Source organism: Varroa destructor, unplaced genomic scaffold, assembly GCF_002443255.2.
Source record: "Varroa destructor unplaced genomic scaffold, Vdes_3.0 BEIS01000005.1, whole genome shotgun sequence".
NCBI classification, from domain to species: domain Eukaryota; kingdom Metazoa; phylum Arthropoda; class Arachnida; order Mesostigmata; family Varroidae; genus Varroa; species Varroa destructor.
Window position 1 is genome coordinate 27,101,411 of NW_019211458.1, and position 14,544 is coordinate 27,115,954.

General features: G+C 37.9%; 1 long non-coding RNA gene and 9 other non-coding genes across 11 annotated transcripts; 5 read left to right on the forward strand and 5 right to left on the reverse strand.

Annotated features, from left to right (window-relative positions):
* Positions 1-420: 420 nt before the first annotated feature.
* TRNAA-UGC (transfer RNA alanine (anticodon UGC)) lies at positions 421-492 on the reverse strand. Its single transcript has one exon. It is a non-coding gene; the product is annotated as a tRNA-Ala (tRNA).
* Positions 493-1,216: 724 nt separating this feature from the next.
* Positions 1,217-1,288, forward strand: TRNAA-CGC (transfer RNA alanine (anticodon CGC)). The gene has a single exon. It is a non-coding gene; the product is annotated as a tRNA-Ala (tRNA).
* Positions 1,289-1,571: 283 nt separating this feature from the next.
* Positions 1,572-1,655, reverse strand: TRNAL-UAA (transfer RNA leucine (anticodon UAA)). The gene has a single exon. It is a non-coding gene; the product is annotated as a tRNA-Leu (tRNA).
* Positions 1,656-2,653: 998 nt separating this feature from the next.
* Positions 2,654-2,725, reverse strand: TRNAE-UUC (transfer RNA glutamic acid (anticodon UUC)). The gene has a single exon. It is a non-coding gene; the product is annotated as a tRNA-Glu (tRNA).
* A 1,140-nt stretch (positions 2,726-3,865) lies between these two features.
* Positions 3,866-12,339, forward strand: LOC147755487 (uncharacterized). 2 transcript variants are annotated; one of them, XR_015328832.1, is made up of 2 exons: positions 3,866-6,125; positions 6,395-12,339. It is a non-coding gene; the product is annotated as an uncharacterized LOC147755487 (long non-coding RNA). The 2 variants fall into 2 exon arrangements; XR_015328833.1 differs by having other exon boundaries at positions 3,866-4,198.
* On the forward strand, positions 5,373-5,444 carry TRNAE-UUC (transfer RNA glutamic acid (anticodon UUC)). The gene has a single exon. It is a non-coding gene; the product is annotated as a tRNA-Glu (tRNA).
* On the forward strand, positions 6,503-6,586 carry TRNAL-UAA (transfer RNA leucine (anticodon UAA)). The gene has a single exon. It is a non-coding gene; the product is annotated as a tRNA-Leu (tRNA).
* On the reverse strand, positions 6,868-6,939 carry TRNAA-CGC (transfer RNA alanine (anticodon CGC)). Its single transcript has one exon. It is a non-coding gene; the product is annotated as a tRNA-Ala (tRNA).
* TRNAA-UGC (transfer RNA alanine (anticodon UGC)) lies at positions 7,669-7,740 on the forward strand. Its single transcript has one exon. It is a non-coding gene; the product is annotated as a tRNA-Ala (tRNA).
* Positions 12,340-14,114: 1,775 nt separating the features above from the next.
* Positions 14,115-14,196, reverse strand: TRNAL-UAG (transfer RNA leucine (anticodon UAG)). Its single transcript has one exon. It is a non-coding gene; the product is annotated as a tRNA-Leu (tRNA).
* Positions 14,197-14,544: the final 348 nt, after the last annotated feature.

The window sequence follows — 14,544 nt, forward strand, 5'->3', positions numbered from 1 at the left end:
CACGGAGGTACCTCGAGGTAGCAGTCTTCATGGCATAATGATGTTTTGGCGACTCATCGCATCCAGGATGCATTAATGAGTATCTATTCTAGAGGCCATTGAAAACGACAAATTTACGCTGTTACGCATTTATAGAAGGACAAAAATAAATTCGCATGTCTTTAGTAAGCTCACATGGATATATATCACATGCGCTAGGAGAATCGCCACTTAATCAGGGATTACTAAATTGCCGCAACTTTAGCCTTCATGCTAAGTCGAAAACTGTGTAAAGTGCTTATATTTCCAAGAGGTATATCTAATATCTTATCATTTGATGCGAATCTGAGATTTGAGGCATTTGTTCAGGTGATTTGTTCCAGTACACAGGGTAAAAATACAGCTTTAAATACAGCTTTCGAAGAGAAACGATAAAACAAGTGGAGATGCCGGGGATCGAACCCGGGGCCTTTCACATGCAAAGCGAACGCTCTACCACTGAGCTACATCCCCACGTTGACCCACACCGAGAAAAACGTTATCAGTGTGGGGCAATTTTTTGGAAAACATTTTCCTCTTATTTTTAGGCATAAGATAATGTGCTGCTAACAGGTCGTCTGTGTTATGGAAAGTTTAGTTCGTATTTAAGCGATGCTGCGACAAGTAAGCTATGAAACGTGTGAAAACTTTAAATCTGAATAAAATAGTTTCAGAACAAATGAACCTCAAATAGCTGGTTCCACTTCTCCAGATAAAAAGTAAAAAATAAACTAAATTAAGAAACCAAAAATTCTGTAATATTAAGCTAGATATTCGAATCGTAACTGCCTTTACAGTGGTCTTGGATTATTGAACCGTTTAATGTAGCGTTTTGTGCAGGCTAATGCTAACAGGCACCGCATTTACTCGCCGGCTGTTTCGTAGCTAACTACAACAGTTAGTAATATAGAGTACTCGCTATCTAACTTCAAACAATTACCAATCTATCTTATTTATCTTCAATATCATACCTACAACCTATATTATAGATATAAATTATATCTATAACCATGGTCCACCCTTTTCTATGCATATCACAAAATTCGCGTTTAATTTTGATGTGCAGCTAGAGGAGTATTCCTTTGTCGATGCGTCTTTGTTCAGAACTAGATAATGTAATCAAGTATTCAATATTATATTATTTTTACAGACGTTTCTGGCCCATGACTTGAGTTCGGAGACGCACGAACCACTCGTAGGGGATGTAGCTCAGTGGTAGAGCGTTCGCTTCGCATGTGAAAGGCCCCGGGTTCAATCCCCGGCATCTCCACTTTAGTTGCAGTTATTTCTAGATGGAATCATAGTTTACATATATGGTTTGGGTATTTTACAGTAGGTTTGTAATTGGAAATCCAAACGTACGTAATAAAAAAAAACTCAACGGGTGATTCTTCGCGTTGTACAAATTCAGACATTACCCCCATGTAACTGACAGCACTTTTTGTACTTCGCACTTACAAACAACTTCACTTATTATTTTCTAAATTTTATTTTACCTAGTGTGGCGAATTTACAAAAATTAAAAACTTCATAAACTTTTTAAAAAATTTCTGTGTCAGAAGTGGGGTTCGAACCCACGCCCTCTTTCGAGGAGCAGAGCTTAAATCTGCCGCCTTAGACCACTCGGCCATTCTAACTGGGTCCTCAATCGCTCTCAAGCCTTTACTAGTACACCGGCCATACCGTCGCTGAGTCATTTCAATTCATGATATACCCGGGAAAAGCACGTATACCTGAAGTAAAATCAAAATTAAGTTTTAGGTAACTTGTCGTAGAAAAATACCCCAAAATCAGTATGTGAAGTAGCAACACTTAATTTATGCTCGCACCGTTTTGGTATGTGATGCAAAGAAGATGTCATTAGGCATGTTTGAAATTCATTTAATATAATAAAATTAGCTGAAATAACTAGTCATTGACAGAAAAGACAGGAAAAACAGATTTCCTTGCAAATACCTATAAAAATTTGAATTAATATGATATTAACGCGAGTTATATTACGACGATGCCTAACTTTTACAACACTGTTAGTATTTTAGAAGACCTATGGCATTACACAATTCAAAGCAAAAAACGGAGCACAGTTCTGTTTAATGGATACGCAATCAAGCAAAATATATATTAGAATTAATTTTGAACAATACTTAGGATTCTAATGGAACTGACCTTATCGCTTGACTGCTGGAAATATGTACTCACAAATCAGCGTGTAGACCATGTCCAACAATACGCGATGAGCATTATCTTTCGGCAGGCGTGAATCAAATAGATAAGCCGGCCCATAACTTTTATAAATATAGGATTAGGTACTCTGCGTGTACACGACTCGAAAAACACCAAAGGATTCCTTCACTATTAATATCACCGGCAAAAATGGTTATCGGCAGTCACTATTACATAGAATAAACTACAAAATTCATTTCAAAATACTGTGGTTACATGCACAGCGTTAGCAAACATTTCCCTAATGATTACATGTAGTACTGGTTATTAGATTTTCTTTTTTTAATAGTGTTGTATTAAGTGTATTCCAGTTATGCGATGATAATAGACGGTCTGTGGTAAAACTGTCATGTATATTATAAATAAGATAACGCTCAAAGCACTATATTGAAATGTAAAGTATTTAAAATTATTCCGACGCCGGGAATTGAACCCGGGCCGCCTGGGTGAAAACCAGGAATCCTAGCCACTAGACCACGCCGGAGACGCATATCAATCTTAGATAGGTATTCAAGTTACTTTATAGTCCTTCTTTGTACGAAGATCAATTGTACAGAATTTTTGCTTGGTAGACGCTTATTGCCGTAACCGATGTGATTAATATATAAGCCATCTTATAAGCTAGTCCGCAGAAGTATATACTTAACTACTATTTCTAAGATAGGTATCAAATAATTTCTAATGCAACAGCAAATTCCCTTCACAATCACTTAGAATTTAAAAGTTGGATTAAAACGCTACATCTATATAGAAATTGTGGATTATTTACAATAGAAATCAGAGTCATTGAGTTTTTTGAAAAAGTTCACGTTTGCCGGTAACTATAATTATATATTGAAAGCATTGTTATTAAATATTGACGTATAACTTAAGTTAATAGATCCCATAGGGGAAATCTGTAGATTCTTGAATTATAGTCGGGTTACCTGATATGGTGAATACATAAGATTATTTTATGTTCATGCTAGCGTTCGATTATCGCGGGACCTTAATAAAGATTTTTAGCGCCCGTAAAAATATCGGTGAACATTGTTCATCTAAACATATAATGATTATTAAGTTTGAATTAGCCATCCTTGAATAAGGTGTGGAATTAAGAAGAAAATTATTAAAAATATGTAAAATTCTACGTAATCCAGTTTTATTAGCCATCATTAACAATATGATCTAATCTAATATTGACTTGTCGAAGTATCGAGTTTTTCTAGCAAGATGGCTTTCAAGTTATGTATCTCGAGTAAATATAGTGTGCTCATGTCGGCATCGTGTGGCATTTGAAAGCTTTGTTGAAACGCCTTTTTCAGATTTATAAATACAGCGCCATAAATATGGGTGAAATTTCTGGAAAATAAATTACTATGTTTTACAATTTTATTACGATGTAGACATAAATGCTGCCCAGACAGACTAACAAAAATTTTCTGTTTATCGTTGAAATGCGTTCTTAGGGAAATAGTTCAAAGATGATTTTGTCACTTTCATTCTGGAAAATTGTTGAAATCTGGAATTGAAAATCTTCGTAGTGGTTCGAAAAACGTTAATGATATGACCATTAAAACTGATGATTGAATGTGAAATAAAAATAAAAAATAAAAACACATGAATTGCCATAACATGACGTTGACAGCAGAGGTACGAATTAGCCGTTTCGCCACGCTGAACCAACTCATAAAGCCTTTCTAAACCCAAAAAAGCACCTAGCGTTACCTTCTTAGTTGCCAGTCTGAGCTTTGCTACAGATCGTAGAGTACATTGATTCTATTTGTGCGTGATCTGTTTCTCGCAGTTCGTGATGAAACATTTCAGAAGTGGCTGTTTTTTTGTGTATACGTGAAACTTCGCGAGTAGAAATACAAACAAGTAAATTATTCTACATCAGTTCATGTAGCGCCCAAACATCAAGCTTCTTTTTGTCGTCAGCTTTGTTTGAGTGGTTTAAAACCATTTGGTAGTGATGGTACGCTTGGTGATGTTATGGCAATTCATGTGTTTTTATTTTTTATTTTTATTTCACATTTTATCAATCAATCATCAGTTTTAATGGTCATATCATTAACGTTTTCGAACCACTACGAAGATTTTCAATTCCAGATTTCAACAATTTTCCAGAATGAAAGTGACAAAATCATCTTTGAACTATTTCACCTAAGAACGCATTTCAACGATAAACAGAAAATTTTTGTTAGTCTGTCTGGGCAGCATTTATGTCTACATCGTAATAAAATTGTAAAACATAGTAATTTATTTCCAGAAATTTCACCCATATTTATGGCGCTGTATTATAAATCTGAAAAAGGCGTTTCAACAAAGCTTTCAAATGCCACACGATGCCGACATGACACGACTTATCTTACTCGAGATACATAACTTGAAAGCCATCTTGCTAGAAAAACTCGCAATACATTTCGACAAGTCAATATTAGATTAGATCATATTGTTAAATGATGGCTAATAAAACTGGATTACGTAGAATTTTACATATTTTTAATAATTTCTTCTTAATGTCCACACCTTATTCAGGATGGCTAATTCAAACTTAATAATCATTATATGTTTGAGATGAGCAATGTTCACACGATATTTTTACGGGGCGCTAAAAATCTTTATTAAAGGTCCCGCGATAATCGAACGCTAGCATGAACATAAAAGTAATCTTGATGTATTCACCCAATATCAGGTAACCCGACTACTAATTCAAGAATCGTACAGATTTCCCCTACTGGGATCTATTAACTTAAAGTTATACGTCAATATTTATAACAATGCTTTCAATATATAATTATAGTTACCGGCAAACGTGACTTTTTCAAAAAAATCAATGACTCTGGATTTCTATTGTAAATTAATCCACAATTTCTATATAGATGTAGCGTTTTAATCCAACTTCTAAATTCTACAGTGGATTGTGAAGGGAATTTGCTGTTGCATTAGAAATTATTTGATACCTATCTTAGATAATAGTAGTTAAGTATATACTTCTGCGGACTAGCCTTATAATGATGGCTTATATATTAATCACATCGGTTACGGCAATAGCGTCTACCAAGCAAAAATTCTGTACAACTTGATCTTCGTACAAAGAAGGACTATAAAGTAACTTGAATACCCTATCTAAGAATTGATATGTCGTCTCCGGCGTGGTCTAGTGGCTAGGATTCCTGGTTTTCACCCAGGCGGCCCGGGTTCAATTCCCGGCGTCGGAATAATTTTAAAATACTTTACATTTCAATATAGTGCTTTGAGCGTTATCTTGATTTATAATATACATGGACAGTTTTACCACAGACCGTAACTATTATCATCGCATAACTGGAATACACTTACATACAACACTACTTAAAAAAAGAAAATCTAATAACCAGTACTACATGTAATCATTAGGGAAATGTTTGCTAACGCTGTGCATGTAACCACAGTATTTTGAAATGAATTTTGTAGTTTATTCTATGTAATAGTGACTGCCGATAACCATTTTTGCCGGTGATATTAATAGTGAAGGTAATCCTTTGGTGTTTTTCGAGTCGTGTACACGTCAGAGTACCTAATCCTATATTTATAAAAGTTATGGGCCGGCTTATCTATTTGATCACGCCTGCCGAAAGATAATGCTCATCGCGTATTGTTGGACATGGTCTATCACGCTGATTTGTGGAGTACATATTTCCAGCAGTCAAGCGATAAGGTTCATGTTCCATTAGATCCTAACGTATATGTTCAAAATTAAATTCTAATATATATTTTGCTTGATTGCGTATCCATTAACACAGAACTGTGCTCCGTTTTGTTGCTTCGAATTGTGTAATTGCCATAGGTCTTCTAAAATACTTAACAGTGTTGTAAAAGTTAGGCATCGTCGTGAATATAACATTCGCGTTAATATCCCGGTATTTAATTCAATCCTTTTTAGTCGTATTTGCAAGGAAATCGTGGTTTAGCCCTAAGTCATCCTTTCTGTGCAATGACTTAGTTATTTTCAGCTAATTTTATTATATTAAATGAATTTCAAACCATGCCTAAATGACATCTTCTTTGTACCATACACAAAACGGTGCGCAACATAAATTAACGTGTTGCTACTTTCACATACCTGATTTTTTGTGGGTATTTACTCCACGACAAGTTACCTAAAACTATATTTTGATTTTACTTTCAGGTATACTACAGAACGTGCCTTTCCCGAGTTATATCATGAATTGAAGTGACTCAGGCGACGGTATGGCCGGGTATACTAGTAAAGGCTTGAGAGCGATCGAGGCACCAAGTCAGAATGGCCGAGTGGTCTAAGGCGGCAGATTTAAGCTCTGCTCCTCGAAAGAGGGCGTGGGTTCGAACCCCACTTCTGACACAGACTATTTTTATAAAATAGTGTTATAAGATCATTATTTTAATTTGTTGGATACATCCCGACACTGGCAAAATCCTTAAACTGTGGAGTTGTTTGTAAGTGAAAACTACAAAAATGTGCTGTCAATATTAGATGGAGACTACTGTGGATAACGTGAAGAATTTCTATTGAAATTTTTATTACTTGCGTTTGTAGATTCCAGTTAGTAATCTAGTATGAAATACCCAAGCCAAATAAATATAAACTATGATTCTCCGTTTAGGAATAATTGAAACTAAAATTGGAGATGCCGGGGATTGAACCCGGGGCCTTTCACATGCGAAGCGAACGCTCTACCACTGAGCTACATCCCCTACGATCGCTTCGGCCACCTCCGAACTCAAGTCATGGACCAGAAGCATCTGCAAAAATAGTATATTGAATACTTAATTACATTATCTAATTCTGAACAAAGACACATTAGCAAAGGAATACTCCTCTAGTTACACATCAAAATTAAACCCGAATTTTGTGATGTGCATAGAAAAGGGTGGACCGTGGTTATAGATATAATTTATATCTATAGTACGGGTTGTAGGTATGATACTGAAGATAAATAAGATAGATTGGTAGTTGTTTAAAGTTAGATAGCGAGTACTCTATATTATTAACTGTTGTAGTTAGCTGCGAAACAGCCGGCGAGTAAATGCGGTGCCCATTAGGATTAGCCTGTATAGACTGCTACACTAAGTGGTTCAATAATCCAAGGTGATTGTGAAGGCAGTCACGATTCTAATATCTAGCCTAATATTACAGGATTCTTGATTTATTAATTTAGTACTTTTTATTTGGGAAAGAGGAACCAGCTGTTTGAAATTCATTTGTTATTTTATTGCTATTTTATTCGGAGTTAAAGTTTTCACATGTTTCAAAGCTTATTTGTCGCAGTATCGCTTAAATACGATCTAAACTTTCCATAACACAGATGACCCGTTAGCAGCACATTGGCATATTATTGTCTCGACCACTCAAAAATAAGCGGAAAATGTTTTCCAAAAAATTGCCGAATGCTGATAACGTCTGTTTGAGTACCGATAATCCACGGGGATGTAGCTCAGTGGTAGAGCGTTCGCTTTGCATGTGAAAGGCCCCGGGTTCGATCCCCGGCATCTCCACTTGTTTTGTCGTTTCTTTTCGAAATTAAGTAAAGGTTACATCTTATCGTCTATACTGAAATATATCACCTACAGAAATGCCTCACATTTAATATTCGCACCAAATGGCAAAATATCACACACATCTCTTGAAAATATATGTACTTTACGCAGTGTTCGACTTAGCATGGAGGCTAAATTTGCAACAATTCATTTAAAAAACCCTGATTGAGTGGCGATTCTACTTGCGCATGTAATATATATCCATTAAGCTCAATCCAAGTAATAAATGGTAGTTTATTTTTGCCCTTCTATAAATGCGTAACATGGTAAATTTGTCATTTTCAATGGGCTATAGAACAGACACTCATTGATGCTCGCGTTGGTGACGTCTTTAAATTAGACTGCAGCGCCCTCTGTGATGACTGCACGAATCAGCCATTCACGGAGGTACCTCTAGATAACAGCCTTTATGATATAATGATGTTTTGGCATCTCATCATAGCCAGGATGCGTCAATAAGTTGAAGAATATTGCATCAAAATCATTTAGCTTTTTAAAGGTGGTCGATGGAATGAGAGAATGTTTCAAGCGGTTGTAAGAACTGCTGATCAGGAACATACAGATTTCGAGAAATGTCTCCAAATACAGACGACACCCAGGCCTTGAAATCATTTTGGCTTTTTGTGCAATGGGCGGGCGCCTTGATCAGATCATGGCCAATATTAATACGCTTTACTAGAGTGTGGACATCACCCACGCCGATGTTGTTATTCACACTAGCGCCAAAGTTCACTGGGTTCTTCGAAAGGGGTCGCATCGAATAATGGCCCGACAAAGTGTACGAGGTGGCTACTGCGGCATCATTGCAGCTGGAAGTCCGGTGACAGCCACATCTAAAGGCTTAAAGTGGAATCTCAACTCCGCGGGATTGGCGTTCTGAAGACATGTGAGCACCTTAAAGAGTATTACAAACGATGAAGCGGAAATAGAAGTGACAGATGATGTACCATGGACAATGACGCTTATCTAGCCTATTAACACTGACAATACCTATATGCATATAACCTGGTTTCTCATAGATATGTTACACATAAGATAATAAGAAAAACTATTTTCAATGTATTTATAAAGAATTTATAAAAAATTAATAACAATATAATTTTTCGATAAAATATATTTGTTCCTACTTATTTTATCAAAATTAAAAATTTTTATCTACAAATAATATTTATGCTCAAATTGCTAAATTTCTTAAAATTTTAAAAGTTATCGCTCAATGCAATATTTTTTTAAAATCAAAAACACTTTGAATGGTTCGAGCACGATCTACTTAATGAGGTCGAGTTTGAAGTGCTTAGCTTTTTTTATTGGAGGTTAAGTGCAAATGCATTATGCAGACCAGACTTCACAACTGTGTTGTTCATCTGATACTGTGGTACTCTCACCCATTAAATCCTGGACTCCTCAAAGACTTGAGCTTTAATTCGGGATATAGTTTAATATTACCATAACTTGCAGGAACGGGCGTTGGGCTACTATCCTTCTTTGTCACGTTCCGATCCATCCTCCATTCGGGCTTCTCTCCTCCCCGGGTATACTAACTCCCGAACGGGGTCTTCTGCCCTGCTTTTCCATAAGAGCCGATAGTAGGACATCGGATCCTTGCTCGTCTCGAGCTTGTCCTTCCGTTATTTTCCTGCGGCGCATTCTTTCGAGCTGTTCCTTTTTTTCACAATGTCATCAAAGTTTTCCTTGTCCTTCGTCATTTGCACCATTCCCTTTACGCTACCCGTCATTAATACCTCTCTGTGTGCCTGCTTATCTCTGACCCGTCTTCCATGCTCGATACGCAGAATACGCAGGTGTCCGCTTACGCTTTGCCGATCTTGGCCATGTAAGTCTGAAACTGTCCGTGGCCCGACAGGACCTGGCAGGAATGATACGTAAGCTCTCCATAGGTGCTGTGCTTCCATTCCTTGACATCTGGAATAAGACGCCCAGAACCTCTCCTCTACTATTGGCTTTGGGAGTTTCCCGCGATCGCTGCCACTTGTCCATCGTGGCCGTGCGGCCATGTCATCGTCGTTATTTACGTTTTTCAGACGGCGTTCCGCTTTTTCGCTGGCGAGCAGACCCCATTCTGGTCAGCACTAAAAAAACTTCGGTTGAAACGGTTCTGTACGCTCTTGCTACGCGTATTGCTGCTATCCTTTGAGCGGTCAGCAGTGCGTCGCAGTCGTATCTGCCCACATTAAGGCTGCGGAGAGTGCTCTAGCCTCTTTTACAGAAGTGAGGAATCTCCGATGGCCCTCAGAGGCTCCCCCTACTCTAAGCAGAATGCGGAACATGTTGAGGGCTGTTTTTCCCGCCTTTGCGGCTACATATTTAATGTGTTCCTTTGCAGACATCGCGATGTCCAGCATTACGCCGGGGTATCTTGCTTTTTTCTGGAACTGATTTGAGTATATCCCAAAAAGAGATTGACCCTTCTGATCTTCTTTTTGCCAGTTAAATGCTGGTTTTGTCTTCTCAGCGGCTAACCTTAAGTAGTGTTCTTCCATCCACCGATTTACCAACTCTAGAGACCCATTTACTTTATTTTCCAGGTCGCCTTTTGCCCGGGCCTTGATAATAAGAGCCAGATCATCTGCGTGTGCAGTAGTTTCTGCCCCTCTCAGTAAATCCGCAATTTGTAACACGCCATCGTAGGCTAAGTTCCACAGTGTTGGTCCAAAAACCGCTCCCTGTGGTACCTCAGCTGTGACCCTGTATTTCGTCCCGTCTGCCTCCAGTCTTCCGTTTTTTAAATACGAGCTGACGACTCTGCATAGATACGTGGAGATCACCTTCTCCTCCAGTATGACCATCAATGTTCTCCAATTCATGCTATCAAAGACATTTCTAACATTCGGCAAAATAGGAAGTACAAAGTTTCTAGTCTTCAGCGTCCCCTTCATCTCCGCTCTCGTTGTCTTGAGGACCCTGTCTACAGCTGCGAGTGTTGAACGCTGTTTCCGGAAGCCGTATTGTGCTCCTGACAGTGCTCCTTTTTCTTTCGTTTCTTTGGTCAACCGAGCGACTATGAGGCTCTCCATGGCCTTTGCAGCCATGTTCAGAAGGCAGATCGGTCGAAAAGCCGTCGACTCTGTTTTATTTTCAGACTTTGGGATCAGCACTAAATTTACTTCCTTCCATACGTTCGGAAAATCCTTTGTCGCAGGATATCATTCGCTAACTTTTGAAGGATCTTCGGCCGTCCTTTGATTAGCATCCAGACCATCTCTGACGACACGCCGTCCGATCCAGATGCTTTGCCTGTCGCTAGTTCTTCCGTTGCTTCTCCCACTTCTTCAACTGTCACTTCAGAGATGTCGTCTTCGTCAACCTCGGGCGCTGTGTCATCTTTCCAGGGCTGCGTTGGGAAAAGACACTTTACCGCGTTCGCCGCTACGTCATAAGTGAGCGGTGACGATTTTTCCTCTATTTTGCTCATAATTATTTGGTACGAAAGTCCAAAAACGTCTCGGTCGACCGTCTCAATCAGTTTCTGCCAGAATCTTTTCTTGCTTCGTCTTATGTATATGGAGGCTTAGCTAACCAATAGATAGCGTCGGGAAGTTATAGATCCATACGAGCTGATTACTACAAGCTGAGGTTTTTCCTATGGGTTATTATAGAGTTGATCTGGTCTTCTCTACTGACGGCTCACCAAAATGACTTAGCTTATAGCTCTTTTCTATTGCAACGATGAATCATTAGGTAATTATGCTTTGATATGGTACGGAGCAGTGCTAGTTGCTCTGAATTATTAAGTAATACTTCATAAAATTAAAACTTTATTTCCTGTAAAAGTAAGATTGATTTTGAGCCAAAATCATTCCACATAATTGCGAAAATCAACGTTTATGTACTATAAACAAACGTAAGTGCACACAAATAGCAAAGTGCTTTAAATTGAACTCCATCTCAAAATCTATAGATGCTAAAGCTTTTCCTTTGTTTAATGACAACACCATCCGGTACTTAAGCCTTAGATGCAAGTTATCACTGATATCTATTATAATTGATCTTATGAAGTCGCAAGCTCTATTATGCAGTTGTACTACAGGAGGTACCTTAAATATTCAAATCATTCCAAAGCCACATCTATGAAGACATACGGTCAAGTGTGACGTTGCGTTGACCTCGACGTTCAATTTTGTCTGTAAATCGGTACAGACCTGAAAACTTCGTAATAACGCTGAATACGACTTTTGGAAGCGCTCAGCCACCCGTTGCTTATGAATGTCTCTTGCACACCAATCAGTTTTTATTTTTCTTTAATTCAACAAGAAAATGAAAGCCTTATTGTCATCATACGTGTATAGAAAATAGCAAAGGATGCATAGGTTGACGAACATTATTATGAAGGCTATGACTTCCAACGGAGAAAAACCGTAGCACCATTACCACGAGACACTGCGGACAAAAGAGGAAACAAAACCTGAAAGAATATTACGAACCTTTGACATCCAGGATATCGTCTGTGCTATACACCTTTTCATCGTTTCGAATGCTCATTAGGATGTCCAGTATCACACCATGCCATGATTGCCAATAAAATATCGCGTTTTATGATTCTGTTTGTTCTATGAGTTAAGTACGATAGTGTAATCTTGGGTTGTTGAAAAACTACTGTGTGTTTAAGCCGAAATTGAAGCAAATATTTCGAGATTTCTTGTCTTGCATCTTTGACCCCGTCGGCTGAATTAATAGATAATCTGTTAATTAATTAGATCTTAGATGAAACTGGTCTGTGCAATAAACACTGTCCTCTTAAATCCTACTCTAGAGAGCGTTAACCGAAAATTTTTTACCTAAATTTTACGCAGTGAATTTTTATCTTCAAGCACGAACGGTTGAATATGAAAAGTCAAACGTATCTTCGTCATCCAACCGTTCAACAATAATTCTTCAATAGATATTTTAATTCAATTTAAGAAATTACTAAAATCATGGATTTTACTTGGCAATTTTTCTCAAAAAAGGAGTTGCATACGTTTTTGTATCGCTGTCCATGTGAATGTCCACCAAAAAGAGAGATACCAAAAAACTACTTTGATACAATACAATTTAGATAACCCTTTTAAGGAGTCACGCTCTACAAAAAATAAAATATTACTTGAATTTATTTTTTTGTTACAATAACTAATAACTTACTAATGCGTAATCTGTCAAATGAGAGAAAGATCGTTCCGCTTTTCAAACAAAGTGCCTCGTACAGAGTTTGTTCATCCTTATTATTATTGAAAAACTGCAGAATACATTTTGTTACAATATATCATTGCTCTCTTCCATATTATTTACATTGGCTATATCAAATTGTTACACCTCTTTTTACGTTAACTATTAATTAATTTCGTGCATATATAGCAATAATAACGTGCAAACAAGCTTGTCGAATTCACACGTGACGGGGCCGCCCTATCAACCGTTCCCGCTATATGTATTTACTACTAATGGTGACGACAATGTAGTTAGTCCCGTGACTGCATTACTCTTTCATTCTATATATGCATGATTCACCTCATGCATATATATAGGTTACATTATAACCAGCAACGAATTTACCGGCCTGTCGTTACTTGAGCCTTCTCTCTATGTTGGCCACTCACAAATATGTCACGAAAACCACTATGCCTACGTCTGTTATAGAGATGTTCGCTATCGTTCCCTAGCTCTCTCGCCTTTTTTCGGTTTTTTTTTTCAAACAGACAGCATCGACAAAACAGTTCAGTGTGAGGTGCACCCTCAGCCTGACAAAAAAAAGGAACAATGAAAAACAAAAATCAATTTCATTGTCAATGATTATGAGGTGTACAATATAATAACGAGACGTAAAAATTGGTTTAGTTTTTTTCCTGGCTAACCGTCGGCCTTGACTGTCTGATGACTTCCGGCTCTGGAGTTGGTTATCCGCAGTTTTTGGCTAAAGTTAGATTGGATAGGGTAAGACCTAAAAAACCTGGTGATTTGACAGTGAACTTGCTGGCCGGAAGGTAAGACGTAGTATTACTACAAGCTGAGTAGAACATAACAAAGGAAAATAAGTGGGCTGAATAATGGAAAAATTTAGTCTTCCAAGTAAATTGAAGGCCGCTTCAAGTTTGCGAGGACCTGAAGGAAATACCGTTGAGCTTCGTCCAGAAGAAAAGTGTACATCCGGCTTTTCCTTCGAACATTATCTTATGACAAATAATTAATCTAACAGAAGTTATCCTATGCTATACGTAAAATATGTAAGCTCAATAAAAATATTCTTCGTTTACACAAGTTATCTAATCCTTTTATAAACATGCAAGTTGCGCGACAGTAACTTTAAACCAAAAAATTAAATTTGAGTAAAATTTTATTGGCAGCGGTGGGGTTCGAACCCACGCCTCCGAAGAGACTGGTGCCTAAAACCAGCGCCTTAGACCACTCGGCCACGCTACCACGAGCACCGACCCCCTTGAATGATGTTTTCTAGCATTCTACAAAAAAAAAGAATAGTTTCTCATGCATTCCATGGACTACGTTTAAAGAACTAAATGATTTTGATGCAACATTTTTCAGCTTATTGACGCATTCTGATTACGGTGGTTCGCCAAAACATCATTATGCCATGAAGGCTGCTATCCGTGAATAGCTGATTCGTACAGTCATCACAGAGGGCGCTGCGTTCTAATTTAAAAACGTCACCGATGCAAGCAACAATGAGTATCTATAGGCCGTCGAAAACAGCGGTAAACTCTTTAAATCAGGACGCAGCGCCCTCTGTGATGACTGCACGAATCAGCCATT